This window comes from Thamnophis elegans, chromosome 7, assembly GCF_009769535.1.
Source record: "Thamnophis elegans isolate rThaEle1 chromosome 7, rThaEle1.pri, whole genome shotgun sequence".
Classification (NCBI taxonomy): Eukaryota; Metazoa; Chordata; class Lepidosauria; order Squamata; family Colubridae; genus Thamnophis; species Thamnophis elegans.
Genome location: NC_045547.1, coordinates 60,052,868 through 60,080,848, shown reverse-complemented (window position 1 = coordinate 60,080,848; position 27,981 = coordinate 60,052,868).

The following is a 27,981-nucleotide window of genomic DNA, read 5'->3' as shown; positions in this document are numbered from 1 at the left end:
ACATGCCCATACATGCTTCGTGCAACTTTACAGCAGTGAAAGTCCACAGGAGCAGCACCACTCTGGGGGCAAGACAGGTTCTCAAACTTGGCAAAATTCATGATGAATGTCAAAGCAAAGGATCAAACCTCAGTCCACACCAGCAAGGATTCTGGAGCAAAGTTCTTCTCGCTATGGAGCATGTTGCCACGAAATATAAAACACTTGTTCCTGACAAGAGCCCCTCCACATGGCATATCCTTAAATACTACTTTCCAGGTGATCTTTGTGAGGAAGGGTGGAACATTCTCCTCCTAAGTAATCAGGTAACCCCGCACTGCCTCTGCCTCCTCTCTGCACTCGGGGATCAGGTGGGGGAAGCATTTTGTCATCTGTGAAGGTCTGCCCGTCCTCTGCTTTGCTGCCTACCCTTTCCATCTCCTCTCCCCTTCGTTGGTCAGCCTGCATCCTCTCTTCCCCTCTGCCTACTCTTCAAAGCTCGAGGGACCTGTGACTGCCTCATTCTCATACCCAGGTCACTCCCCATGGGCCATAGGGACTGTACTCTCCCCTTCCATTGGCCCTGGCTCCATCTCCTCCTCCTTCTCGGACCCGTGCTCCGACAAAGCCATGACAGTAGCTTTCTCTTATTTATTTATTTTTTTGGGGGGGATAATCATGCTAGAAACAAACTGTGAAGCACATTAAAGGGTTTTTAGTAGAAAAAAAATTCACAGAAAAATGGCATTCACAATAAATGTTTTGGCAAACCCCAATGTCAGCCAACTTATTGTTGAGCTGTGTGCCCCAGTTTTATATAATTTTCAAAAGAGTTTGTTTTGTATGAATCGACCTTCAGTCTGTATTTGGAAAATTGAGAGCTGAGCTGAATTGGCCTCCCCACCGTGTGCAGAACCAGTGCAGGACCAATGAAGAAGGGTAGCATTCCACCAGCACAAGACCAGCAAAGTAAAACTGTCAGCATTATAGAAGTAAAGAAAATGAACAAAGCCCAAGCTGAGCTGGCTTTCTTACTCCAAAGAGCTATGATAGGCAAAGAATTTAATGAGGTGATAAAAATCAGAGAAATCATCATATCACTAAATTACTCTCAGAATTTTCAAATATGGGAGCAAACGTGTATTGTTTAATAGCCCCAGAAATACAAAAAAAGCCACTGAATCTGAGAAATGCTTTACAGCCTCCTAATTTAATTTCCTGCTTTGAAATAAGTGTCTGTTTCAGTCTGACAAATCAAGATCACTAGGTAACCACACCAAATCTCCATTAAACTGAAGAGCCTACACACAGACGTGTTATAATTGTCCCCAAATGGTAAAAGAATATGGGTCTTCTGAAGAATTAAAATGGAGAACACCAACATTGCCTATGAAAAAGGGGATTTCCTTCCAATACATCCACATTGGAATGAAATATCATTCAATAGGGGATGATGTCAGTTACACAAACAGCATACTCTTATGGTGTATTTTCTTACATTGTAGATGATTTACAAAAAAAAAAAATCCTTTGTGTGAATGTTATCAAGAAAACAATCACAAATGTATTCCTCCCTCCCTCCCTCCTTCCTCCCTCTCTCCCTCTGTTCAGATATAAATCATTTTGGAGATTAGATATTTTTAATTTGAAACTTTAATGTTGTCGAAATGATTCTGAAGTGTCCATAACCATCTGCAACACTTTAACAGAAAATATGAAATGGATTTGTGTAGGTATTCTCTCATATATCTTTCAACAATAAAAAGTCACATATACTTCAATTTAGGCTTGTTTTACTCTAAAAAATAGGGGGGGGGGGGACTGCTGATTTCTCATAACTTAAAGATCAGTTAAATGTCAAGCTTTGAAAAGTCCTGGAGAATCTGGCCATTTGTTCAATGATTATATTCTATCAACTTCTTAATATAGTCCTCAGCTCCTGTTTTGGCCTACTTTATGCCCATGGCATTTGTCCGTCCCTTTATAATTTCCACTTCTCTGTGCAGCCTCATCTAGAAATTTATCCAAGTGAGACACACCACCAGAGAATCAGTACCATGACAGAAGCAATTGTGTCAGAATCCAAAATTGAGGTCAAGCACTGGATTGAAGAACACATTTGTATTTTAGAATATTTTTTGTTTGTTGCAACAATGACCTGATATCAGATGTCTTTTTAGAAGTTTGGTCATGCTCCATTTTTATTTACTAGATTTCCACACTGAATTTAATTTGAGTCCTAATACGGAGGTTAAAGGAAAAGAAAGTCTAGAAGTATCAAATCTGTAACTTTCCAATATATCTAAAAAAAATATTTCTTGTGTAGATAAATATATCAAACCTTTGATGCTTTGCTGAATATTATTCTAATATTAAAACACAATGCTCAGTGCAGCAAGATCTCAAACTAACCACATTTTTCAATATTATAGTGATACATCCCATTATTAGACCACTGTATATCAGTAAAACTATATAGTGACAAGGAGAAATATACTGACATACAATAGATGAATAGTGATAATTCAGATGGCTTTCATGGCATCCAAATCACTGTTTAGTTTTATTTAGGGGTTTTTTTCTTTAAATAGAAGATACACTGCAACAGGCAAATATTTCAGCGTGCATGCTGAAAGCTCTAACTAATAAATGCAAGTGTAAATAATATGCATATAATCTTTAAGAATGTTTACTATTTGTTATTTTTAGTGGAAAAGATAGATATTTTTCTTCTTATATTAGACAAATACATTATGTGGCCAATATAATTCTTTATATTATATGAATCAACTCAAAAGAAGAGAAATGAAGTTTCATTTGTTATGGTCACATATATTACTACTTACCCTATTGTAATAAACAAAAAGAACTTATGTATCTTTATCAGCTTTAGAGATACATTTCCAGCTTTTTCTTTTCTGAAATGTCAAGGCACCTCTGTAGAGGAAATCAGAAAAGTTGCAAGCCTCTGATAGAAACTCTGCTCCTTTTTTTTTTTTTGCATGAATCATGAATGTGAGGTATTAAATGGAGTGGGCAGAGAGGGACTTCAATCATGTACTTTTAGCTGCCATCTTTATTTTTCTGAACCATTCATCTCATCATTTCCTAAGCTATCAGCATATCACCACTCCAATGATGTGCGGTGAGGTTTACGGTTGGTGAGGCAAGAGCGTGGCAGTGGCGAGAAGCAGCATTCCAACCACTGTCCCCGACAGAGGTGTCTCATGTTTATGTCCGCCATAGACGCGAGATGTCTCTCTCGGACAAAGTAGCGGGGACGGAGGAGGCGGTGACGAGAAGGCGGAGCACGGTGGCGGCGAGAAGCAGCGCCCCCAAAGCTGTCCCCGACAGAGGCTTCTTGCGTTTATGTCTGCCATACACGCGAGATGCCTCTGTTGGACACAGCGGCAAGGACGGAGGAGGTGGGGTGCGAGGCGGCAGCCGGAGAAGAAAGGGGAGAGAAGAAGGAGGAAAGGGAGAGGGGAGCAGGATGGGGCTCGCGGTGGGGAGGAGAGGAGAAAGGGAAGGGGGGCACTGCAGGCAAAAGAAAGAAAGCGCCAGCCCGCCAGCAGAGGCAGGTAAAAGACCCACCTCTGCTGGCGGGCTGCCCCTCTCTTCTCAAACAAGTCTGCCCTCCCTGCCTCTCCCCCTTCCCGCTCTTCTCAAACAAACTCTCTCTCAAATTGAGAGAGTTTGTTTGAGTAAAGTAAAGAAACAAGGTTGACTCATCCTTCCATCCTTCCATGGTCAGTAAAATGTTGGGGCAAAGTGCTGACATTGTAAATGGCTTAGAGATGGCTATAAAGCATTCTGAAGCGGTACATAAGTCTAAGTGCTATTGCTAAGTGCTTATTGCTATTTCTCAATTCCAGATTCCATGATTATGTTTTGCCCATTACCTACATTGACAGATTAATTCATATTTGAACCTCTGGAAACATTTTCTCCCTCTTCTCAATACCTGTCCAAAAGATTGAGAACTGAAGTACAGGTGACTGGGAGGAATTACAAAAATGGCATAGACCTCTATTTGAATTAGGAGCTTTTTTTTTTTTTTTTTTTTTGCTTCTCTGTAGTTTTCCATGCCCCATAAATCTTGTTTAAATGTTCTTCAACTGACCTCCTAGAGCAACTTAGGTACTGTGGTGAATGGTGGTAGTCATAGTTAGGCAGGGGAAATGAGATGAAAATATTTTTCCCACTAATTTTTCTTATTTTAGAAACTAAGCTGACTTATGTCATTCTACTGAACTGCTGCACATTTTGTACTGGTATGAAATATTACTGAATCTGTTTATAGTCACCTATCTATTTTCTCCAACCATAAAGGAGGAAATAGGGCAATAAAAGAAACATTATAATAGATAATATTACTATTATATTATATAGTAATTCACTATAGCTTAATCACCTCACAGAGAGGAGATGTAGATAAAATTTGAAAGACACTATGATTCCCACCTGAACTCTTTGAGAAATGATAGAAGGCCAGTATAATAAACAGTACTACATCTTCCATTTGATTCACAAAACTCTAGTCTATTCATGATTGTAATTTTATGGTGACATATGTGAAAAACTTTGAAGCACCTAAAATATGCTGTAAAATGTGAATGTAATTTGCTTGTGGTTCACACATCCAAAATTATCACTGGGTTTTCAAAAAAAAAGAAGAAAGAAGTTTCATGATGAATTTAGAAACTCAGAGTTTGTGGGTGGGGGGTGGGTGGAGAGACCTGGAGAAACCAAATATGTCAATATAGTTTGACTAAGGAAAAATCTCATAGATAAAATGATTTTTCTACACCCGCATTCCTCAATATTATTTTGAGTTTATTGATTATTTCAATCAATTGTTTATTGATTAATTCAATCAATTCTTAAACAAAATTATAGGGTAATGAATATCATTTTTCACATTTTAAATTCATTGAGAATCCTGAAGTGTATTTGGAAAAAAGGACATAAAGAAAAGTCTTATCTTGATAACTTAGCATCTGAAGGAGAGCAATAATAAAACCACAGCTATTAAATTTTCATTCTTGAATAGGATGGAAATTTAATTTGACCAGATATATCCTTCCCAAAATATGACTTTGATTTCATGATATGTTGCCTATGAATTTGAGCAATATTCCTGTATAATAATGAATAAGTGAACCAGAACATATAGTTTCTTTAAAAAAATCTCCCAGTCAAGCTTTATGGAGATGGTTTCTGTTATCTATGCTTGATTTCTAGAAAATGCCTGCATATAATCTCATTAGTAGTATATTTTATGTATGGAAAATTCATTAATGACTCTAATCCTTCAAAGATGTTTTCTGCTATGTGGAAGAATAATTGATCCTACAGAGGAAGCTTTCAATGATCTGTATACTGCTATTCATTTAGAAAAATGTTCATCCTCCTCAAGCCTTTAGTTATTGTGTGTTAAAAACTCCATTAAGGAGAAGAATTAAAGGGTTTAATGCATCCCAGTTTTAGTTTGATATAATGGAACTGATCTGAGACTTAGGGAAGTGGAACAGAAGGTAGGGAAACTCTACTTTATTGTTGAACACTAACAACAATAACAATATCCAAAATAACTAATCTGTTTTGGCCATGGCAACTAGCAGTTCTGGAACTTTATCTGGAGGGCAAGGGAATAAGACAAGAAATTTAGAACAAATAAGAAGAAGAATCATGGTGACAGAGCCTCTATGCACTTGAACATGGATAGTCACATACATACATACATACATACATACATACATACATACATACATACATACATACATACATACATACATTATAAAGGTTTGCAAGAAGAAAGCAAGCAAGCCGAGGTCAGATTACAGAGTTCCAGAATTCTCAACAGAAAATATGAGTACCATATTGTATCTTTCTAGAAAAAAGATACTCTGCCAATATATGTCTTCCTACTTTCCTCTGTCCCAAAATAAATTTATAAAGTTTGGATGTGGATTTTGCAAACTTCCCTTTTTGTCTATTCAAGTAATTGCTAAAGCCTGCCTGTTTATGGGAGAAAAAGGTTGGCAGAGGAGAAGGAACTCCACTTGAAAGGTATGTGAAGAGAGAGAAGCTGTCTATGAGGAGAGAGAAACCCATACTATTAACGTAAAATATACATTAAATATTACTATTATTATTTCATTTAGTATAAATAAAACCAAAAACATTGGATTTCAATGAATCACACTTCCATTGTTAATTTGTAAAAGCTTAAAACTTGCTTCAGATAACTATAAAAAACAAAATAACAGTTTTGTCTCAGAGTGCTCAGGAAACGCTCTGAAGTAGCTGTACAGATGTGATTTTGGCCATGGCAACCTGGGACTGGACTTCTAAAGAACAAAGCCCAGTTGTGGTTTATTATGTTGGGCAGAAGTGTGGGGTGGGAAGGGTTTGACTAGGTTGACACATTCATTTTAATTGCCTTTCATGCTTAACACATGAATTCATTTTTCCAGGGGTCATTGCTTGCAATATCCAGTGCAAAGTTCAGATGCTTTTCATCTTTTCAAAAGATTTCTGTCAATTTTGTGAGTCCCCAAATGTGCAAAGCCATTACCTTTTAACATGGAATGTGGCAAACTGCTCATCGTAAAGCACATTTCAAAAGGTAATTTTGTAGCCTGACAGTTCTTTTTGTGCTGGCTATATATACAGATCTAGTAAAATAGTAGCAAATGGAGGATGGATGGAAAATAACTTCTCAAAGTTTCTATTGCTTACAATATTTCCTTCCCTATAAGAAAGGTAAAGAATAATTTGGGCATTCTTTAAAGAATAAAATAGCAGTAGACTTATATACCGCTTCATAGGCCTTCCAGGCCTCTCTAAGCGGTTTACAGAGAGTCAGCATATTGCCCCCAACAATCTGGGTCCTCATTTTACCCACCTCGGAAGGATGGAAGGCTGAGTCAACCCTGAGCCGGTGAGATTTGAACCGCTGACCTGCTGATCTAGCAGTAGCCTGCAGTGCTGCATTTAACCACTGCGCCACCTTGGCTCTTATGAGCCAAGAGTAAAGATAACTGCAAAGCATCCCCATTACTTGGTTGGCTTCAATCCTATCAAGTCAAAATAAAAGAAGGAATATATTGTTATAGCTTTGATCACATATTATTATTATTAGTAATAGTTTTAATATTTGTATCACTATTACAATTGCCATAATTATTGATAGATTATACATCAGTACTTTTTCTACATCTTGATTGATTCAGATATCTGCAAAGATCTGGAAACTGGAATTATGATCCTAAAACAATAGCCAAACTCCTGATGGAAAAAGCATAAGAAAGGCACATCTAGTTCAGTACTGCAACATATAATGGCTGACTTAAAATAGCAAGGAAACTTCCAAGCAGGGCAAATCTAATATGGTGTTCTAATATGAACAGCTAACTCATGAACCAGTCACCCTCTCAAACATTAAAATTGGTGGTCATCTTCTTCTTCTTCTTCTTCTTCTTCTTCTTCTTCTTCTTCTTCTTCTTCTTCTTCTTCTTCTTCTTCTTCTTTTCCTCCTCCTCCTCCTCCTCCTCCTCCTCCTCCTCCTCCTCCTCCTCCTCCTCCTTCTCCTCCTCCTCCTCCTCCTCCTCCTCCTCTTCCTCCTCCTTCTTCTGAACCAAAAAGAAGGAAAGGTTGGTCAAAAAAATACCTTTGGCTCTGGAAAGGTGGGAACTAAGCTCTTGTAGACCAATCAAGGGCTTCTTTTTTCTAAAGGGTAATATGATTCCAGTTCCAAGTATTATAGAGTCACTGGTATTGAGGACTAAAGAAGCACTTCACCAGAACTTTAGGACCAGAGTCAAAGACCAAAGGCACTTTGATCCTCAAGAAACTTCAGCGTTTTGCTAGATTCCAATCAAGTATGGCAACATCATATAACAGTATGGCACTAAGATCTTAATGGCATAATGAACAGAAAAGAAAGAACTAGCACCTACGTTTTAACAATGCTAAACTTACCTGGGACTTCTCTTTCATATACACATACTTATCTGGGACTTCCCTTTCATATGCACATACACAGCCACAACATACAAACATTGTGTGGAGGAGCCAACCTTGCAATGTTACATTGTGCGGACTCGACAGTCTGAATCCGCTGATGACACTTTTGCCCCTGGACGGTCCGGCAGGACCTAAACCGTCCTGAATGGATGGTTTAGATGGTCACTGGGAAGACAAGATCTTGCTGGTCGCAGGGACATCGCAAAGTCCCTGATCGAACTAAGGGAAGCGCTTCCAACCAGCGACAAACAGGCAGCCCCCAGGCTGCCATAGTTGGAAACGGCTCCAGAAAGAGAAGTGAAAATGTTTCGATTTGGTGAGGTTTTCTTTTCTTTTAGAAGATTGCCCTAAGAAACTCTTTTCTTAAGCTAAATTAGTCTCTTAAGTAAGAACAAAGCAGCGTATTTAATCCCTATTGGACTGCCTTAGAAAGGTTTTTGCTCTTGCTTGTAATGATGTTTTGTGGATTGAAGTGATTGTGACGTTTCCTGTTTCTCCGCTTGAGGTGAAGTGATCCTTTTTTCTCTATTTCTTTTTATTACTTTAACTTTTTTGGCTTAAATTAAAACTTTTTTTTACTTTAATAAATTTCTCCTTCTACTTCTTACAATATCATATTAAAGATACTTAAGGAAAAAGTTTTTAAAATAGTTGAATCTGCCACTTGGAAGTCCAAGTAGAGAGCCGAGGTGGCGCAGTGGTTAAATGCAGCACTGCAGGCTACTTCAGCTGACTGCAGTTCTGCAGTTCGGCTGTTCAAATCTCACTGGCTCAGGGTTGACTCAGCCTTCCATCCTTCCGAGGTGGGTAAAATGAGGACCCGGATTGTTGTTGGGGGCAATATGCTGACTCTGTAAACCGCTTAGAGAGGGCTGAAAGCCCTATGAAGCAGTATATAAGACTAACTGCTTTTGCTATTGCTATTGCTATGTCTGAAGTTTTTTTTCTTTTGCTGTTGTAACAATGTATCCTTTGTTCACTTCTATTTGACTATACTGACTTTGCAACAGAAGGGTTTGAAACTTGTTTTTAAAACCTGATAAAGATCCAAGGTCACAAATAGTGTACTGCTGGTGCGTCTGGAAAATATTTTGGCAAGAACTGGAAAAGGAAAGAAAAAGATTAGAACCCTTCTTCTTTGAAAACCATAAAATAACATTTGCCTAAGATTTAAAATAGAAATAAATATATTCTTCAAAATTTATGACAGGCTAGAGTGGCAGAAAGTATCAAATTCCTTTCTTTGTTTTTTCGTAATATTTCTTTTTTCTCTAAAAAATGGATCAATACCCAGATGAAGAAAACTTGATAATTCAAAACATTTTGGCTGGACTTCAAAACATCTCAGAAGGACTTGAGAGATTTGACAAGAAATGGGACAGACTATGGGGTATCATAAAAAAAAGATGATGGGGTTGCAGCCCCAGAAATTAAAGAAGCGAATGAAAATACAGAAAACAAAGATAAGAAGTTAGATGGACTTATTAATGGAGTAAACGTGAGTGAAGGTGAAAAGAAGGGAAGCTGGAAAAGTGACTTTGCTAATTTGGTGCTTCACACCAAACTCCAAGATGCAGGACAAAAAGAAAGAGCGAAAAAGATGGAATTAATAAGAAATCTATTCAGAAATAAACCTGACAACCAAAGTTAAGCTTACATTAATAACAACTCAAGGGCAACAAAACTACATGAGAGATCGTTTAAGCTACAAAGTGCGGAGAGAAGTCTTAAATCCTGGAAAGGTCCTGGAAAGAGAATTGACACAACAGCTGGTGAGAGAGGAAAGACCATTTTGTTACTGGAAAGACGCTGGTTAATAATGCTAGTTGATGAAAAAAAGCTAGTTAATTATTGATGATTAATAAGTAGAGATTTTAGTACTTTAGAGACTGTTCTAGACTACCATTGAATGTTTATTCATTAACATATAATTTACTATGATACTAATAGTGAAATGATAACCTTAGTTAGGATAAATAACCAGGCCATAGAAATGCTAATGTATACTTTGGTGATTGTTAAGTAGAAATGTTAATATCTCTTAGATTGTCTTAGAAGTCTAATGTTTATTTTCTTAGCACATAATTAACTAATTTGGGATTGAGTGAAAAGTCCTATAAATATTATTAATAAATCATTGTTTAAAGACGGCTATAAAGGTTTAATATTGTGTGGGCCTGTGGAGAGGAGAGGTGAGATAAACAGTAAATAACTTTTAGTCAACTACAATAATAACAAGGAAATGTTAATGGATAATATTTAATGATACATAGAGGTGTGTTATGGGGTGGGGGAATGCTTAGATACCTTATTTAACTGAATTTGTTTTAGAATATGTCATAAAGGTGTAATGTTATTGGAGATCTATTGAAACTGCAAATGAATGCCAGTAGGTGGTTGTGTCTTTAAATATAAATGATTCTAGATAAAAATGTTTAATTAATGCTAACCAAATGAGAACTGTGGTACAGGGATAGTAAAATACATAATTTTTCTTTCTTGACTTAAAATGTACAACTCGATTTGAATGAAGTATATGTAAGGATTGTGGAAGAAACGCATGGAATATATTTGTAACCAATCAATACGCTTTCTACAAGATGTAACGAAAGATGATTCTTTTTTTGTGTGTTTTTGTTTAACTAAAACAATAAAAAAGATTTCTCAAAAAAAACACAAACACTGTGCACTGTGATTTTACAAAAAGATAATCTCTAAAGTAGCTACCTTGGAGCTATTTGGCATATCAATTTAATAAATAAAAATAAATGCTTGCCAATCCAAGTAATACTCTAGCAAATTGAGAAGAGATAAATTATTTTCTCCTACTTAAAACTCTGCTATTTACTTCCTAGCCAGGGGAAGAAGCTGGGAGCCTTCAATTCCACAATTTTTTGGTGCTCAGTGTATAGGCAGGGAAGAATAGAGACTTTGGAAAATCCAGTAAGGGAAACATAATATAGTGTTCCAATTCAAATTGCTTTTAATAGTCACCAAGGAATAGGAAATGTCTACACCTAAATGTCCATTAAATACAAATGGATATCATCATAGCAATTTTCATTTCTTCTATAAAATAATTGTAACTTGTACCTATTTATAGCATTCATATATTAAAAGTAATTTAAAATAAGCGTAATTTAAATCACCTAGACTATTTTGGATACAAAATACTTGCCTGTTGTTTCAGGAAGATGTCTAGAGAGAAATCAAATGCACTGCATCCAAAGTCCACTAAATAGAGGACCTTTAAATCAAGGTTCCAATTGTAACTGATGTAAATGGGGAAGGTGGATACCCTTTTTTAAAAACTTATTCTTATGAATAGTGTCTTTAGATTTGTCAAGGACAATGTGTCAGTGATTGCACGTCAAAGATGGATGGATCTGAAGCTTATACTAGGTAGGACCAACTATTGGGAATTGTGCCATTTCCCCCCTCCTCTTCCTCCTCCTCCTCTTCTTCTTCCTTCTCCTCCTCTTCCTCTTCACTAATCTATTTACAGAGTTACTGCACAACATATATACAATTGCTATGAAATTGCCCCTAGATATATCTAATATTTGGAAACAGAAGTTAACCAAACAAATATTGAAGCTTTACACAAGCAACACTTGTATTATTGTTTGAATTTGAGACAAACCTAATCCCATCTCAAGAGCAAAAATTTAATACATTCTAAGTTGCATTAAAGCCTTAAGCATATTGAAACTTTGCAGAGTAATATAAGATAGCATTTGCAAATAACCACCGCATAGATTTTAAAAGATTAGAATTCCAGGTCAAAATCAGAAGTACACTTTAATTAAACTCTCATTATAAACAGTTTCTAATATTCCAGGAAATTGTACTAGAAATAATAGCTATCAAGGATATCCTGAATATGATCTTGTATAGCATTATAGTAAAATGAACAAAGAAATGAATTTCTTCAGTTTGAATCACAATCCAAGTCTTGCTTGCTATTCACTTTCTAGGGAAAACAAAGCAAAATCCTGTAAGTTTTCAGGAAAAAGCTACTGAAATGGATGGAAAGCAGCTGGGTTATTAAAACTGATTTATAAAATTGTCCAAAAATAGACAGTGCATGGACTGACTTCCATCAGATTACATTGGCATGCTGAACTTCTAACAAAAAATTTAATACATTCATTGCAAATGTATCACAAACATCAATTCTCAAGTAATTTCATTTTCACAATATGGTTCTAAGCATATTTCATACAGCTGGAATCACTAAGCTCTGCAAGAATCTTTGCATCATTCTATTGTTCACTGAGGTTTGCTTATGATGTTTGCCAATGCTTTCCATGGTAGGGAAAAATATTTTAAAATTAAATGTAAAGGTCCATTTCTTCAAATACCAAATGTTACCAGGAATCTATGTACCATTTACTTTTATTTCAATATATTGTACTCATTGAGTCAGGAACAAGTCAGGACAGATAATTATGTAGCATTGACTTTGTAACTTTTTTTCAATTGTCAGTCTCAACCATCTTGGCTTTTAGCAATAGAAGATTAAATAATGAGTTATGTTTGGGGAGAACCACTTCCTTTATATCATCCACAAAGGTATATATCATGGTCAAGAAATTATGATGGAAAAATCTACTTGAAATTCAGTTCCACTTGGAGATGATGTTCTGGCCAACAAACCACATAGCCCAAAGAAAAGAAACAATACTCATATGCACTTTCTCACTCTTCATGCTATTATCTGACTGCCTGGAAGATAAGCCACTGGTATTTTTTTGTAGAGAAAAAATGTGGACTTAATGAAGTTGGAGTAATGTGAACGACCTTTAAAAAGTATGTTGCAGTATACACATTTAGTTCTATGTTGAAATTTATACTCAAAGTACAGAAAGTACTATTACATGTTATTTGGCTGATCTGCGACTGGATGTTTACAAAGCGTGAAAGAACTCGGTGCATATTCTTGTTGATCTTCAAGATGCTTTTATATATGAAGTGGAGTTACATCTCAGGTTGTTTTGCAATTATACCATATTGGCTAGAGGTGTTATTATGTTCTCTGTATTAATTATGCAGCAGCTTTGTAAAAAGGTAAAGGTAAAGGTTCCCCTAGCGACTAGCACATATGTGATAGTCGTTCCCGACTCTAGGGCGGATGCTCATCTCTGTTTTAAAGCTGAAGAGCCAGGGCTGTCTCCGTGGTCATGTGGCCAGCATGACTAAACACCGAAGGCGCACAGAACGCTGTTACCTTCCCACCAAAGCTAGTTCCTATTTTTCTACTTGAATTTTTTACATACTTTCGAACTGCTAGTTGACAGAAGCTGGGGCAAATAAAGGGAGTTCACTCCATTATGTGGCACTAGGGATTTGAATCGCTGAACTACTGACCTTTCTGATTGACAAACTCAGTGTCTTAGCCATTAAGCTAATTAGAGTATTTGAACATTAGTTCAAATAATATCTAGAGTAATGTTTCTCAACCATGACAGCTTCAAAGTGTATATTCTTTAACTCCCAAAATTCAGCTTCCAGAGCTGAAGTCTACACATCTTCAAGTGACCTTGGTTAAGAAACACTGAACTATAAGCACATATTACAGTACATTATATTCTTAGTTAAATTATTTAGCTTAGCAAGAATGACTTGCCAAAGTAAAAAAATATATTTAGAAATTAGGTTGTAAACTCATAGAATCAAAGATTGTAAAGGAACTTGGAAATCTTTTATCTTTTATCTAGTTTCCTGTCCTAAGCAGGAATTAAAAACCATCCTTAATCTCAACAGAGAGACCAGAGGTGATGAACAGAACGAGTCTAGGAGAAAGTCTTGGGCTGTTGGCATAACCAGCCTTTCATCAGGATGGATCAAGTCGTGAACCCATTATGGACTTTTTGCAGACAAAAGAGAAAAATGAACTTGTGATTTATGGGTTTGAAAATTAGATAGAGTAGCTTATGGAAAGAAGGAAATTATTTTGTAAGAGAGAAGGTACAATGTAAATCCATTTATAACTACTGTCAAAAAACCCAGAAGCTACTTCTTTTACTTTTTTATCTCTTTCATATCTTTTTCTATTTACTTTTTTATTTGCCATTCTTACTTTGTTTATTCTAATATTTGTTAAAAATTTCTTAGTAAAATTATATATACATAAATGATGGATCAGATGGTGTATCTAATAGAACTGGCCAATCCCAAACCAGGATTAGTATAATGGATAGTGTTGTATAGACAGAAAAATTACAAAAAGTCCATAAAAGAATACCTAGGCCTTTGAATCACTGTTGTTGAACCTGTAATTTATTCCTCTTACTGTCTTATCTATTTCTATAGTCTTCAGATGTCTAGTTATACAAACTACATCCAACTACAACCTACAAGGCTTGGTTTTAAAATTTGTATTTACAAATAAAAGAAAAATTTCTAGATGACAGAATGTAAGAACTTTTCCTGATTTTCTCATTCTACTTGTAGTTTGTTTTAGGGAATAAAAATAAGCATATAACTTTGTGTGTGTGTGTGTGTGTGTGTGTGTGTGTGTGTGTGTGAGAGAGAGAGAGAGAGAGAGAGAGAGAGAGAGAGAGAGAGAGAGAGATTTCTCTTTCCTGCAGCTCACCAAAAACTAGTTAAAGAACTATTGAAACAGGAATTCTACTGAAACAAGGAACTATTTAAGAGCAAGGAAGTTAGTTGTGTGTGTGGTGGGGTGGGGTGGGGGTATTTTCAAAGATAAGATTGAAAACCTCTGTGAGGAGCTAAAATCTTAGCTGTACCTGCAGCTTGTTCTGTGAATGCTCCTCCAAAAAGAGTAAGGCTATCCAATGTTTCTGGAGAAAGTTGTAATTCTCAAAGGCTCTCTTTTTCAGGGGCCTGAAAATTTTGGATAATATTTATCTCTGGTGGTCCCATAATGTCTGGAACCTAGCATTTTCAACCTTGGTGTGTGGGAGGAAAACCATTCAATGAGCTGGTCAGTTGTTGAAAACAAAATGGCAAAAAGTTTAGGAATCCTTGCACTGGAGGATATAACTCCCTCCCTCACCCAAATAGACTTTTCTTTCCTGTTACCTTTCAGTTTCATTCTGACAGTCAGCCAATCCTAGGCTACCAAACATAAAAGAAAACAATATTATGGTAAATGCATAGGTGAACTTTTAAACACTACTGTGGATGGAGACAATCAATGTTCTTGGCTGTCGGCAAGGACAACATACATTTAGGTTTATTTTGATGCATTTTAAGGAAACACTTAATGGGCTGACTGGAATTAATTTTAATATTTTCTGCAAAGTTGTCCTTTGACCTTGAAGATGTAATTCTTTGAAAGGATTGTTGTGATTCTTGTGAGAGATTAAAAAATACAGAAACAGCTTCTCTCTCCTCACATACCTTTCAATTAGAGTATCTTCTCTGTTTGGGCAGGTGGTAACTTCTGATTTCAAGGAAGGCTAGTGCTAAAATTTCTATATCTGGGCTGCAAAAATCTAAACAGAATAGGCTTCTTATGAATGCCCATTGCTCCCCATTGCTAAAAATGTATATGCTTTCTCTCAGTGAAATATAGAATAGTTCTGTTGGTTCAAGAGATGTTGTGTTAAACTGTAGATACTCAAATATAGTTCAGGAGAACTTGCAGAATGTAATATTATTCTTGGGTTAATATTGCTCCCACAGTTAAAATTACACACAGACACCACACCTCACAAGGTATTTAGACATTAAAGATACAAATAATTGTAAATAATTTCATAGATGCAAGCCATCAGCAGACTAATAAAGAATATGCTTATGTAATTTGTAGATGATACAAAGATTGGCTAACAAATGAGAGGACAGGGAAAATTTTCAGAAAGACATATGCAAGAAAAGTGGGCATAGACACATGGAATGAAATGTAACAGGGGAAACATAAAGTCATGCACCTAAGTAAGAAAAATGAAAGAAAGAAACTATACAGAATGGGGAAAATCTGTCTCAAGTAGAGTACATGCAAAAAGGGCCTGGTTCTACTAATGCACCACAATCTCAATATGTCCCAATAGTGCAATGCAGATGTAAGAAAGCCAATGATATTGTGATGTGTATAAAAAACAGCATAGAGCAAGGGTCCCCAAATCTCAGGCCGCAGCCCACTACCAGGCCCTGAGCCATTTGGAACTAGACCATGGAAGTAGTGGGAGAGTGCACGCTTCCCCACTTGCATTACTATGCACTCCATTTGTGCGAGTGGCAGGCACATGTGCCCTCTGCTTGCGCAAATGGAGCTTTATGTGCTTGCCCAGAGCTCATATGGAAGAATCCCGTCTTCCCTCCCTCCACCTGTCTGCAGTCAGAAAGGTTGGGGAACTCTGCCATAGAGTCCAGATCATGGGAAGTATTTATTCTGCTACTCTGCCTTGCTGTGACCTCTCTTGAAGTATCACATTCAGTTCTGCACACCCCAGTTTAAAAAACACACTGCCAATCTGGTGTTAAGTCCAGAGAAGATTGAAAACAAAGTCATGTGAAGAATGGTTAAAGCCCTATATAGGTTTAGGCTGCAAAAGAGAAGGTATAGCTGTCTTCAAATATTCAACATGACAATGCTGTCACATTGAAGAAGATTCTGATTTATTCTCATGTGTTCCAGAGGGTAAGACTAATAGGATGAAATTTCAAGGATGTAAATACAGATTAGACATGAAAAATTGCAACCTCTTGACAGCAAGAGCTGTCAATCAGTAGAACGGGTTACTGAATGGAATGATTTCTGTCCCTTCGCTGAAAATTTTCAAATGCAGCCTAGATAGTGTGCATCTATTAGCATTGGCATGGTAAATCCTGGAGGGGCAGGACTTGAAGATCTCTTAAGTCTCTTTCAACTTTATGATTCTATGTGTCTTGTTAGCCCAAATCTTTCACCTCATGACTAACACAGAACATTATTAATACTCCCTTTTAGTAAAGTTTTTCAATCCTTATAATCTGTATAATCTTAAACAAATTCTTTACATTATTTTGATTTATAAATTAAACAAATTCCTTGCATAGATGATATTGCAAAACTCTGGGGAAGGGTGCTGCTATACCTCTGACAACAAACATGATCACACAATTTTTAAGATTCTACTACTGTCACTTAGTTTTTATTACTTCTTGCACTTCCAGGTTTCCACCAGTGGTGACCCAAGGGCTAGACCAGTGATGGCGAACCTTTTACAGACCAAGTGCCCAAACTGCAACCAAAACCCACTTATTTATCACAAAGTGCCAGCATGGCAATTTAACCTGAATAATGAGGTTTTACTATCTAAAATAATGATAAACAAGGCAGAGTTCACCTAATTGTTCTAAGAAAAACGTGATAAATGCACTTTTATGACCCTTCATTTTTTCTGTTTTTGAAATATTATGTTTAGCAACAATAAAAAAGGAAAACTTTTGTAATATCATTTCTCTCTTTCCCCCCTCTCTTTCTCTCTCTTTCCCTCTCTTTCCCCTCTCTCTGTGTGTTTCTTTTCCTCCATCTCTCTCTCTTTCACACCCCCTCTTTCCTTGCCTCCCTCTATCTCTGTTTCTTTCCTTCCTTCTCTTCCCCTCTCTGTTTCTCTCTTTTTCCCTCCCCCCACTCTCTCTTTCCCTCCATCTCTCTCTTTCTCTCTGCCTCTCTCTTTCTTTTCCCTCCCTCCCTCTCTTTCAAACCCTCTCTCTCCTTCCTCCCTCCCTCTCTCCCTTTCACTCCCCCTCTCTTTCATTCTTTCTGCTTCTCTCTCTTTCCCTCCCTCATTTATCTATCTGACCCAGGAGGAGGAAGGGATCCTTGAACTTAATAAAAATTAAACATTAAGAGTTACAATTAAATGTGTCAGGGCATTGCAGCAGAATAAAACCACTCAAGTTCAAGTATGCAGCACCAAACATTTTAAAGCTCTATGCAGCGAAATTAAATGTGCCCAGTTCACCCTCTGGGTCCTATTCTTCTAAACTTCTCTGGATTGAGCGTGATTCCTCAGGCATGAAATCTCACTTCTTCTCAGCCCAAAGGAAATTCATAATTTCTCCTCCCTCATATTTGAGCAAAAAACCTCAGATTTGAGTTTGTAAAATATTTTTAATTCCCTAGCTAACTAGTAGATCACTTGAAATTCAGATTCAAGTTGTTACTTTCTGCATTTCTTTAATTTCTCCCCTTGATCAGCAGAGCAAATCCCTACTTAAATATTTCTGTGGTTTCACTAGACAGTTTTGCAGCATTTCCTCATTTTCTCATTGCCTGCTCGCAACATTTATTATTATGTATTTCTCTCTATATACACATAACACCTCCATATTGTAAGTCAGTCTCTCTCTCTCTCTCTCTCTCTCTCTCTCTCTCTCTCTCTCTCTCTCTCTCTCTGTCTCTCTCTCTCTCTCTCTCTGTCTCTCTCTCTCTCCCCCTCCCTCCCTCCCTCCTTCTCTCTACCCCCCCAGGGGGGGAAGGAACCCCTGAACTGGTACAGGGTGGTGGAATCTGACGTCTGGAGGCTGACAAGTCCAGGAGCAGCGCGCCAAAAGACCAGCTTGCCAGCAGGGAGGCAGAGCATCCCAACACAGGCAGTTCTGCAGGAAAAGCAACTGACCGGATGTTAATTGTTTGGGGTTTTTTTTTGTTTTTTTTTTGCCAAACCAAGCCAACATGGGCTCGCAATGTGGCTCTGCACTAAATTTGACTGTGCTGTGCAAGGCTCTGTGAGAGTAGGGGGTAGGCCATGGGAGCAGCAACAGCAAAAGTACCGCAACGAAGGCAGAATGCTATTTCTCTTTTTTTTTAGTCCCTCAAAATTTTGTTAACCTGCAAAGAAAGAGGCAATGGAGCTGGACTGGGGTGACCGGGCTCTGTGTGCCACCTCTGGCACGCCTACCATAGATTCACCACCAGGAGACTAGAGAGATGAAGAGGCCTATCTGTCAATTGGAAATGAGGACTTCCATTCATTTTTTGTCACTGTAATCTTATGAAAATCATTTCTAGTGGTCTTCTGCAGGCTGGTTAGGAGGGTCTGCTGGCTTAAAACAAAGGTACATTCTGAAACAACACATACTATATGCTTTTAAAAATTGGAGATGAAGCAATCTAGAACTAATGAATCAACCAATGTAGGATCACATTTTTAATCTATTTGACTCCTACTTTGACATTTGATTATGGATTGCACTCTTAGGTATCTCAGCAAGTTACTTGTTATTTTTTTTTTAAAAATAATGAAATGACCCATTTGCAATGCATTCAAATTTATCTGATTGCTTTTCCTTAAGTTCGACATTCGTCTTCTTGCCAAATCTAATTCCACATGCAAAGGATTTGGCTATACACCACTAAGCAAATCATCCAGAAAAGAAACAAATCTATGGAATATGCATTAGGTTTTTCTGGTGTTTACTTGCATTAGAAGAATTAATAGAATTATTGAATCATTGCAGAAAATTCTTGAATCTGTTGTTATAGTACTACTATCATTGCTTTTAAAAAAGGTTAAAAAACAATGTAATGTAATAACTGATAGAGGAGGCTAGTTATACCCTATTGACTATTTTTATAAGTGTTTTTTGAATATACCTATCTAAATATGCAAATTCAGAAATAAAAAAAAGCTAGTTAAATGTGCACGGTATTATAGCATGTATCTCAGGAGCAAATCTTGCTATAGGTAAGGATGGTTCAAGAATGTTGGAAATAGATTATATAGATCCCATGTTTCCCTGAAAATAAGCCCTCCCTCAAAAATAAGCCCTTCTGAAAATATTGCAACACAGCAGCAGTCATGCTAGCCGCCTCCCGCACCTCAAAAATAATAAGATCTCTCCGAAAATAGCACTTATTTTAGGGGTTAAAAGAAAATAAGACCCTGCCTTATTTTTGGGGAAACACAGTATATAGATGTAGATTCTGCTTAAAGCCAACCAGAATATTTCACATAGGTTGAAGTATAAATCATTACAGGAATTAATGTGATTACACTCTTAGTAATCATATATATAATTGTGATGCTTATCTCAGATCTTTGCTATTTATAGCTAACTTTAGCGACAACTAAATTCTTTCCAAAATTAATATAAACTAGAAATTAAATTGGAAGAACCACATTTTCTTTGCATTCTTCCTAGCAATTGCAAAACACCACAGCATATTAAAAAAAATTGGTGAAGGAGTTAAATGAAAAGATTGCTTTAAGGCGTTTGAATCATTTTTAAGTTGCTGAACATGTGTATGATTAGTTAGGTCAAGTTCTTGAAAAGTACTTTACAGTAAGCTATGTATTTATATTGTTTGTTTAACTATTTGGTCCCCATTTCATGGAAGTTGCTGATCTTACTGAGTGCTAATGTGCATGCACTGTGCTAGCATGCATAGATTAAAACCGTTGCAAAACTGTTCCAAGACCAATCACTGCCAAAGGAATCACATTAAGCCATATAACTTGTATGGTTTTAGTTTAATGTGTAAAGCTAAGCATTGTGACTTGTATGACACATCTGACCTCGGGTACTGTTCATGCTGGGCCTTCTTCTAATGTGCAGTACTGCAGCCACTTCAGCTGACTGTTAGCTGCAGCTCAGCGGTTCAAATATCACTGGCTCAGGGTTGACTCAGCCTTACATCCTTCCGAGGTGGGTAAAATGAGGACCCAGACTGTGGGGGCAATATGCTGACTCTGTAAACCACTTAGAGAGGGCTGAAAGCCCTATGAAGCGGTATATAAGTCTAACTGCTATTGGTATTGCTACTGCTATGTTTCAAATTAATCTTCAGTAGTTACAGCTGCATTGCTTCAGCTACCAGTTGAAATAAGCATTGCTTAGATAATTCCATCCAGTTCCCAGTATACTAAAATTGAAATCTCCAATTGAACTTAATATGCTCAGTATAAGACTGTCCCCTCCCTTTCCTCACTCACCTAAAAATACATGCTTTAGAATGTATAATTTCAAAAAACTGACATTTTGTGACCTATGTTTCCTGGAAAGAGGACTATATTACTTGAATTTACTGTATTTCTGCCTTGTCAACCCTGAATGTCATAATAGATTGTTAATTTGTTTAAAGAAAAATGTACATTCTAAGTTTATTAAATTAAAACAGATCATAAATCTCAAGTATTTCTATAGAGCATCAATTAGTTTAGATTAAGTTGTTGCTGAAAGATTTTTAACCATATGGTTGTATTGACCCCCAATTAATGAGTTGGAAAAATAAACAGGTATTACCTGTTCTAGTGGGTATCATCTATAATGTACAAATAAAGTTACTGAAAAATTTTAAAAAATGGTTGTTCCATACAGTTTCTTCTTTGTCTCTCAACAGAATATGCTGGGTTTCAGACATAACATTGTTTTTGAATGTGCAGGAGCCTCTCCACATTTTCTAGTACTTGAAGTTTCATTTTGATTTATGGTCTGCCATTATTTACAAGTATAAATCATTTTCTCTGGCTTAAGTATGCATCTTTTATGGATTTGATTGGTGGAGAAAGACACAGGTGCATTAGTCAATGAACCCACTTAGAAGATAGTACTTACTTTGTCTGCTATTAGAGATGCTAATCAGTTGACACAAGTGTGTGATTGAAATTACATAGCTGTTCAGGTCATGAAGAAAAGCTACTGTATTTCAGTAATTGCAAATCAATAGTTCTATCTGAACATGATCCAGATATCTGAGAACTTGGTCAGAAGCCTGGAACATGTTTCTTTACCTGGTATGTAATTACATACCAGATAAATTTCAACTGCAATAGATATCCTTGTTAGTTTGCCTTCATCATTAACTGAACAAAATAGATGTTTGATTAGATCTAAGTATTGCAATCCTAACTCAGGCTGTAATATTAACATAATTTAACAAGGAAGTGAGCCCATACAAATAGATTTGAACCATTCAAATTCACTTAAGTTGGGATAAACTGGTAAGAATTTTCATGAGATTCTATTAATGGAAAATTGAGAATAACTACAACCTCATTTGCAACATCTAGTAAGAAACAGAACACGAAGGCTCTTTTTATATGATATGATTAACCATGTCATGGATATAGTTACTCTAATCTCACTCAGTTGTGGAGCCAATAAGGCTAATAATTTAACTCCAAATTGACACAGTTGGAATGAAACAAGCCTGGGTTCAAATGTCTTCTTTCAGGAGCCATGTCTAATCAGTAGTTAAGTGTAAGTCAGCTGAAAGTGGATCAACTTTCCAGCTCCCCACCCCCAAAGATGTTTCAGGACAGCAGGTAATGGCTGGAGATGATGTTAAAGAGGAAAAAATTGGGTTTCTGTTACAGAATTCATCAGCAGATTCTGGGCTCCCAACCAACCCAAACACTGCTGTCTAACTACTTGTTATCTACTGTAATTTTTATGAGTAGTTTAAATCATAAATAAGTCCATATAAGGGAAAAAGAGCATCCTTGGCTATGGTTTTCCCAGTTGTGATGGATGGCTGTGAAGGTTGGACCACAAGAAAGGCTGAACACCAAAGAATTGAGGCCTCTGAATTATGGTGCTGGAGAAGACTCCTGCAAGTCCCTTGGACTGCAAGGTGATCAAACCGGTCAATCCTAGAAGAGCTCACTCCTGAGTGCTCTTTAGAAGGTCAGATCCTGAAGATGAAATTCAAATACTTTGGCCACCTAATGAGAAGGAAGGACTCCCTGGAGAAGAGCCTAATGCTGGGAAAGATTGAGTACAAAACAAGATGGAGCCACCGAAGCAGTAGCTGGGAGCTTAAAAGGACTCCAGAGAATGGTAGAGGACAGGAAGACCTGGAGGAACGTTGTCCATGGGGCGTGATGGGTCGGACATGACTTTGCAACTAACAATGATAAACTTCCTTGGTAGAACCTTTTTCTAACATGGTTCACATATGAACAAGAATCATGCTCCAAACTATTAAAAACACTGCCTACATTCAGTCAGTTGTGGGGCTAATAAGGGGGCAGTTTTAAACTCAAACACAGTTTGTGATTAAACAATTTGGATGCAAGTGCCTTCCTTCAACTAGCTATGTCTAAGCAACCACTGCTATCTGACTACTTGTTATCTACATATTTTTCTGAGCAGTTTTAATCTGAAATAAATCCAAATTGTGGGCAGGAGGGGGGGATAGCATACTTGGTAGAACCTATTTCTGGCATGGTTGACATAGATGGAGAAAAAAATCATGCTCCAACAAATAATAATTATTTTTTATCTTTTAACATGGATATCAGAGGAGGCATTTGGTATCCTGCAACACTTCATTTATTAATTGCATAAATACTGCAGGGACCCCTTGTAGCCCAAATGGTAGCCCTTTGAATTGATAGAATCTCCCTCCTTAATTCTGATATTGTAGTAAGCCTCCCTTAAATCCAGCTTTGAAACAATTCTCCCTTTAGCGAGGTGTGCTAGCATATCCTTCATGAGTGGGAGGACATATACATTTTCCATACTGATCGAATTTAAATTTCAAAAATCGACATATAAGTGTTTGGAGCCATCTTTTTTCTCTCTAAACAACACTGGGGCTGCAACTTTTGGCCAGGCTGGTTCAATGAAACCCCTTGCTAGGTTTTTCTCAATGAATGTCTTCAGTTCTTCCAGCTCCCTTGGAGACATGCTATACATCTTGGGTTTAGGGAGTTTGGCTACGAGTAGAATTTCTATCGCACAGTCAGTGGAGTGGTGGGGGAGGTGGGATGTCATCAGATACTTTTTTGCTAAAAACCTCAGCCAAGTCCTTATATTCTTTGGGTATGCCCTAGGTTGGCATAGTGTAAGCAGGTATTGCTGTTTCTAGGTGCTCTGCCCCCCCAGTTTCTCTGTCTGGATTCTCAGCAAAAGTCACGTGCATCTGCACTCTTATGGTGCCTTGCTTCCAATTAATTTGGGGGGGGGGGTTCCATTTTTTCAGCCATGCAAGACCCAAAACTAGTGGCCATTCCATGCCAGATGCCATTATAAATGTAAGCATTTCCTCATGGCTTCCGATGCCTATCTGTAGAGGATCAGTGGCAAATGAAGCTGGCTTCCCCCTGCTATTGACCCATCTAGTTGGCAAAAAGCTATGGGGCTTTTCAGCTTCCTTACATTAATCCTCAACTTCCTTACCAGGGTTGAGCTGATCAAACAGCGGGTGCACCCCGAGTCCACTAAAGCTGAGATTTTTATCCCCCTCTCCCAGTTGGGTATAAACAGTCATAGGGGAAGGGGAAGCGGTTTAATTGATTTGCTTACCAGTGGTTCATCCTCTGGATCACTTCCGGATGAGTATGGTTCCTCCTGCTGTGAAGCCGAGGTTTCCTCCTCAAAGATTGGATTGGATTTATTACATTTATATGCCGCCTTTTCCCCGAAGGAGACTCAGGGCAGCTCACAATTCAAGTCAGGGAAGGGGTACAGACAGGGGATAAAAAGGCGAACATAACAATACACAATTTAAAAACACACAACAACCATACCATTCGAGGAGGGGGGCAAAAGCTCTTTAGCCCCAGGCCTGTCAGAACAGCCAGGTTTTAAGGGCTTTGTGGAAGGCCTGGAGGGTGGTGAGGGTTCGAATCTCCACGGGGAGCTCGTTCCAGAGGGTCAGAGCAGCCACAGAGAAGGCTCTCCTCCGGGTAGTTGCCAGTCAGCATTGGCCGGCGGATGGAATTCGGAGGAGGCCTAATCTGTGGGATCTGATCGGTCTATTGGAGGTAATTGGCAGCAGGTGGTCTCTCAAGTACAGAGTGGAGGGGGTGGAGATTCTACGGTCTCCCTACTCCTCAGGGCTGTCTCCTTTCCGCGCTGGCCAGGTTTCGTAGGCTTTCCCCCCAATGGGCAGTCTGGTTTCTTAGCCAGTGCCTGAGAACGGCATTCTGAAGCTCGGTGCCCCTCTTTTCCACACTTGAAACAGGCTAAAGATTTCGGAGGTGTTGTTTGTGGTTTAAAAGGTTCTTGTTTCCATTGGGGTGGGGATTTCTTCCACATTTGTCCTGCTCGGTACTGATTTCTGGCCATGTCAATCTTTGCCTCTTCAACAATGAGATACCACTCATGTAGGTGGTTTGGGGCACCTTGGGCTACACAAGCGTTGTAGAGGTCATTACTCAGCCCATCCTTAAACCAGCTTACCAGGATATCGTCTGGCCAGTTCACATGACATGCTAGGTCTCAGAATTCTTTGGTATACTCTGCCACTGGCCGGCGTCCCTGCTTCACAACTTTAATGCGGTCACATGCTTTGCGGTCTGCGAGGGGGTCCTCGAACCGTCGTCGCAGGGCCATCATGAAACGGTCAAAGTCCCGCAGTTCTGGTGCATCGGCATCATGTAAAGTCTCCATCCATCTGGCAACGGCTTCTTCCAGGGCTAGGGTAACCACTCACACTTGGGCTCCTTGGGTTTGAAAATCACACTCTTATTCTTGAATGTAGGTCAGCACGTGTGCCACAAAGAATCCCAATTTTTTCGGGTTCCCATCAAATTTTACCCCCAGGGAAGGAGTTTTCCTTTCTAACTGCAGATTTCAGGGTTGGTTAGGAGTGGCTCCCAACCCATGCGCCAACTGGGGGGAGGGTTTTCTGGGTTCCTAGCTGTAGCTGCTGTGCCATCAGCTTGATCAGCAGGGACCAGAGGGGGGGTTAGTTCCTCTGGTGTCATCCCCATTTGCTACTCTTCCAATGCTTCTCAGTTGCTGGTATGGCTCCCCCCAGATGTTGAGATTTTCCAAAATTTCCATCACCAACTGGGTTACATGCCTCTTCAGAGGATCCTCTCTCAGCGAGGCTTCATTTAGCGCCTCCTGTCAGAGGGGGCTTCTAAATCCAATTTCCACCCTGGTTTTTGGCTACCTCGAGTAAGAGTGACTCCCCTGGTTCTCCCTCCCAGCTGTCTTTTGTCCCGATTCCAATTGACCAACGGGGATTTTTGGGGTCCTCCAGGCTCACTTTGTTCTCTCCACCAGGGTACAAGGAGCAAGTCTCTGGTTGGGGGGGGGGTGTTCCATCTCACTCCAGCAGTTAGTTCCCCCTTGTTCGCTGTTATGCTCAGACATGGTTTGCTGGGTCCCCTTGGTAGAGTAAAATGTTGCCTCTCCAAGTTGACCACTTCGCAGAGAGATGCTGCTTTATGTAATGGTTCCTGTCCTAACTTAAGAAAGTAAAGACTCTTGAAATGGATTATTTCAAAAGGAACCTTTAATCAAGCAGGATGGAAACCATTAGAGGCTTAGCAGCATCTGAAGGCATTTAGGCAATGCAAGTGGGATTAAACTGATAATGATCCTTCCCTTCCCCCCCCCAATGCAGATTCTGACCAATACACAAGTGTGAAGATGTTTCCTTAACTCTTCTGCCCTGAGAGGCGAATAAAACCCATGGCTATCTCTAGTTAGACATTAAAGTAAGATATCCCACATGGCCATCATAAACATCCCTCCAGAGATGCTGGTACCTTCAGTCTTCCGGTGACAGGAAACCAGCTGTAAAGTTGTAAAACTCAGTTGTTACAGGTACAGCTTTAACTCCGAGGGCCCCCTCCTCCCAATTGAATGGCAGTATCACTTTTAGGGATCTGACACTGCCTTGAAAAGATTCCAATAGTAACATTATTGTGAAGGAACTCAAACAGCACAGCCTTACACTTATTTGTAAGTTTCCTCTCATCCCCTTCTTGCCTGCTTTTGGGTTGCCTTATGAACCACTTTGATGTTTGGTGTGGTTGTGAATGGCATCCCTCCCTTTCAGTTCCTTGTTTCCCTATTTAGGACTTTGTTCTGTGAGTTTCTTTATGTTGGGTCAAATGAGAGCCACTTCCTCTCACAACTTGTTTTCTCTTTCCTCCCTTCCCTATAATGGGAAAGATGATGCTGGCTCATGTTGGTAAAGTAGATGACATGTGATAAGATTTGTAGAAGAAGGCCTAGAAGGAAGAACGGAAAGCTCAGAGAAGCAAAATATGCTTGGATTCAGGCTTTGACCATTATGGATTTTACCTCCATCTTCCACCTCCCTGCTCTCCCTGCCAACAGCAATACTAACCAACTGTGGTGTTCCTGGCCAATCAAAAAAAAAGCTAGTGATATATTGCAATCTTTTTAATTCTCTCCTGGTGCAAAACCTTATGGAACATCAGGCACTTTATTTCCAAACTGGGGATCTAATTGGTTTGATTATATTTAACCACAAAGTAGGGTGACCTGGCTGAGGTTTTTTTTTTTACTAGCTACATTAAGTAGCTAGTAAAGTAGCTAAAATAACTTAACTGCTAAAGTAGCTTAACTGTTGCTGATTTATTTTTGTGGCCCAGCTAAAAAGGTCCTCCATTTTTAATCAGACTTTTCCTTATCAACAATATTTTATTATTTTATTTTATTTTATTTTATTTATTTGTGATTGCTCTCCAATCTTTCAACAGAAGTATCCAGAACATCTAACAATAGTTGAAAAAAAACAATTATAAATTATAAGACAAAAGTGAGAAAGACAACTCTATCCAGATCACAGCAGTCAACACAGCCATAAAAGCTATTAGTGCAATAAAATCAGTTAATAAACTTTCCATTAAAAGAACAGAATAAATAGAATTGTCGTCACTTGTAATGGATAAAATAATTAAACAAACTCAAAATGAATACTATTTAATTGGAATGCTACTCCTGAAAGGGCCTCTCTTGAACCATTAGCCAGCTGAAATCTCTGGTCTCCTGGTTGGAATCATTGGCTCAATGATACTGAAATACTTAGTAAGTAAATAAGTTTTACTTTATAACCAGGAGTCATGACAATGTAATATAGTATAAAATATAATAAAATTGCAGCTGGCTTCCTTGTGCAATTCAAGGAAATATGATTATGAAGTCCTTGGTGTTCTGTGAGTTTGACTGCTTGAAGACCTTTCATTACCCAACTACGTAGCATCATCAGTGTGTTTGAGGGTGGAATTTGCTCTGTGTATAGAATAATTCCTGCCAGTTTTGGTGGAGATGCAGTTTTCTTCTTGGTATTTCTTTGAT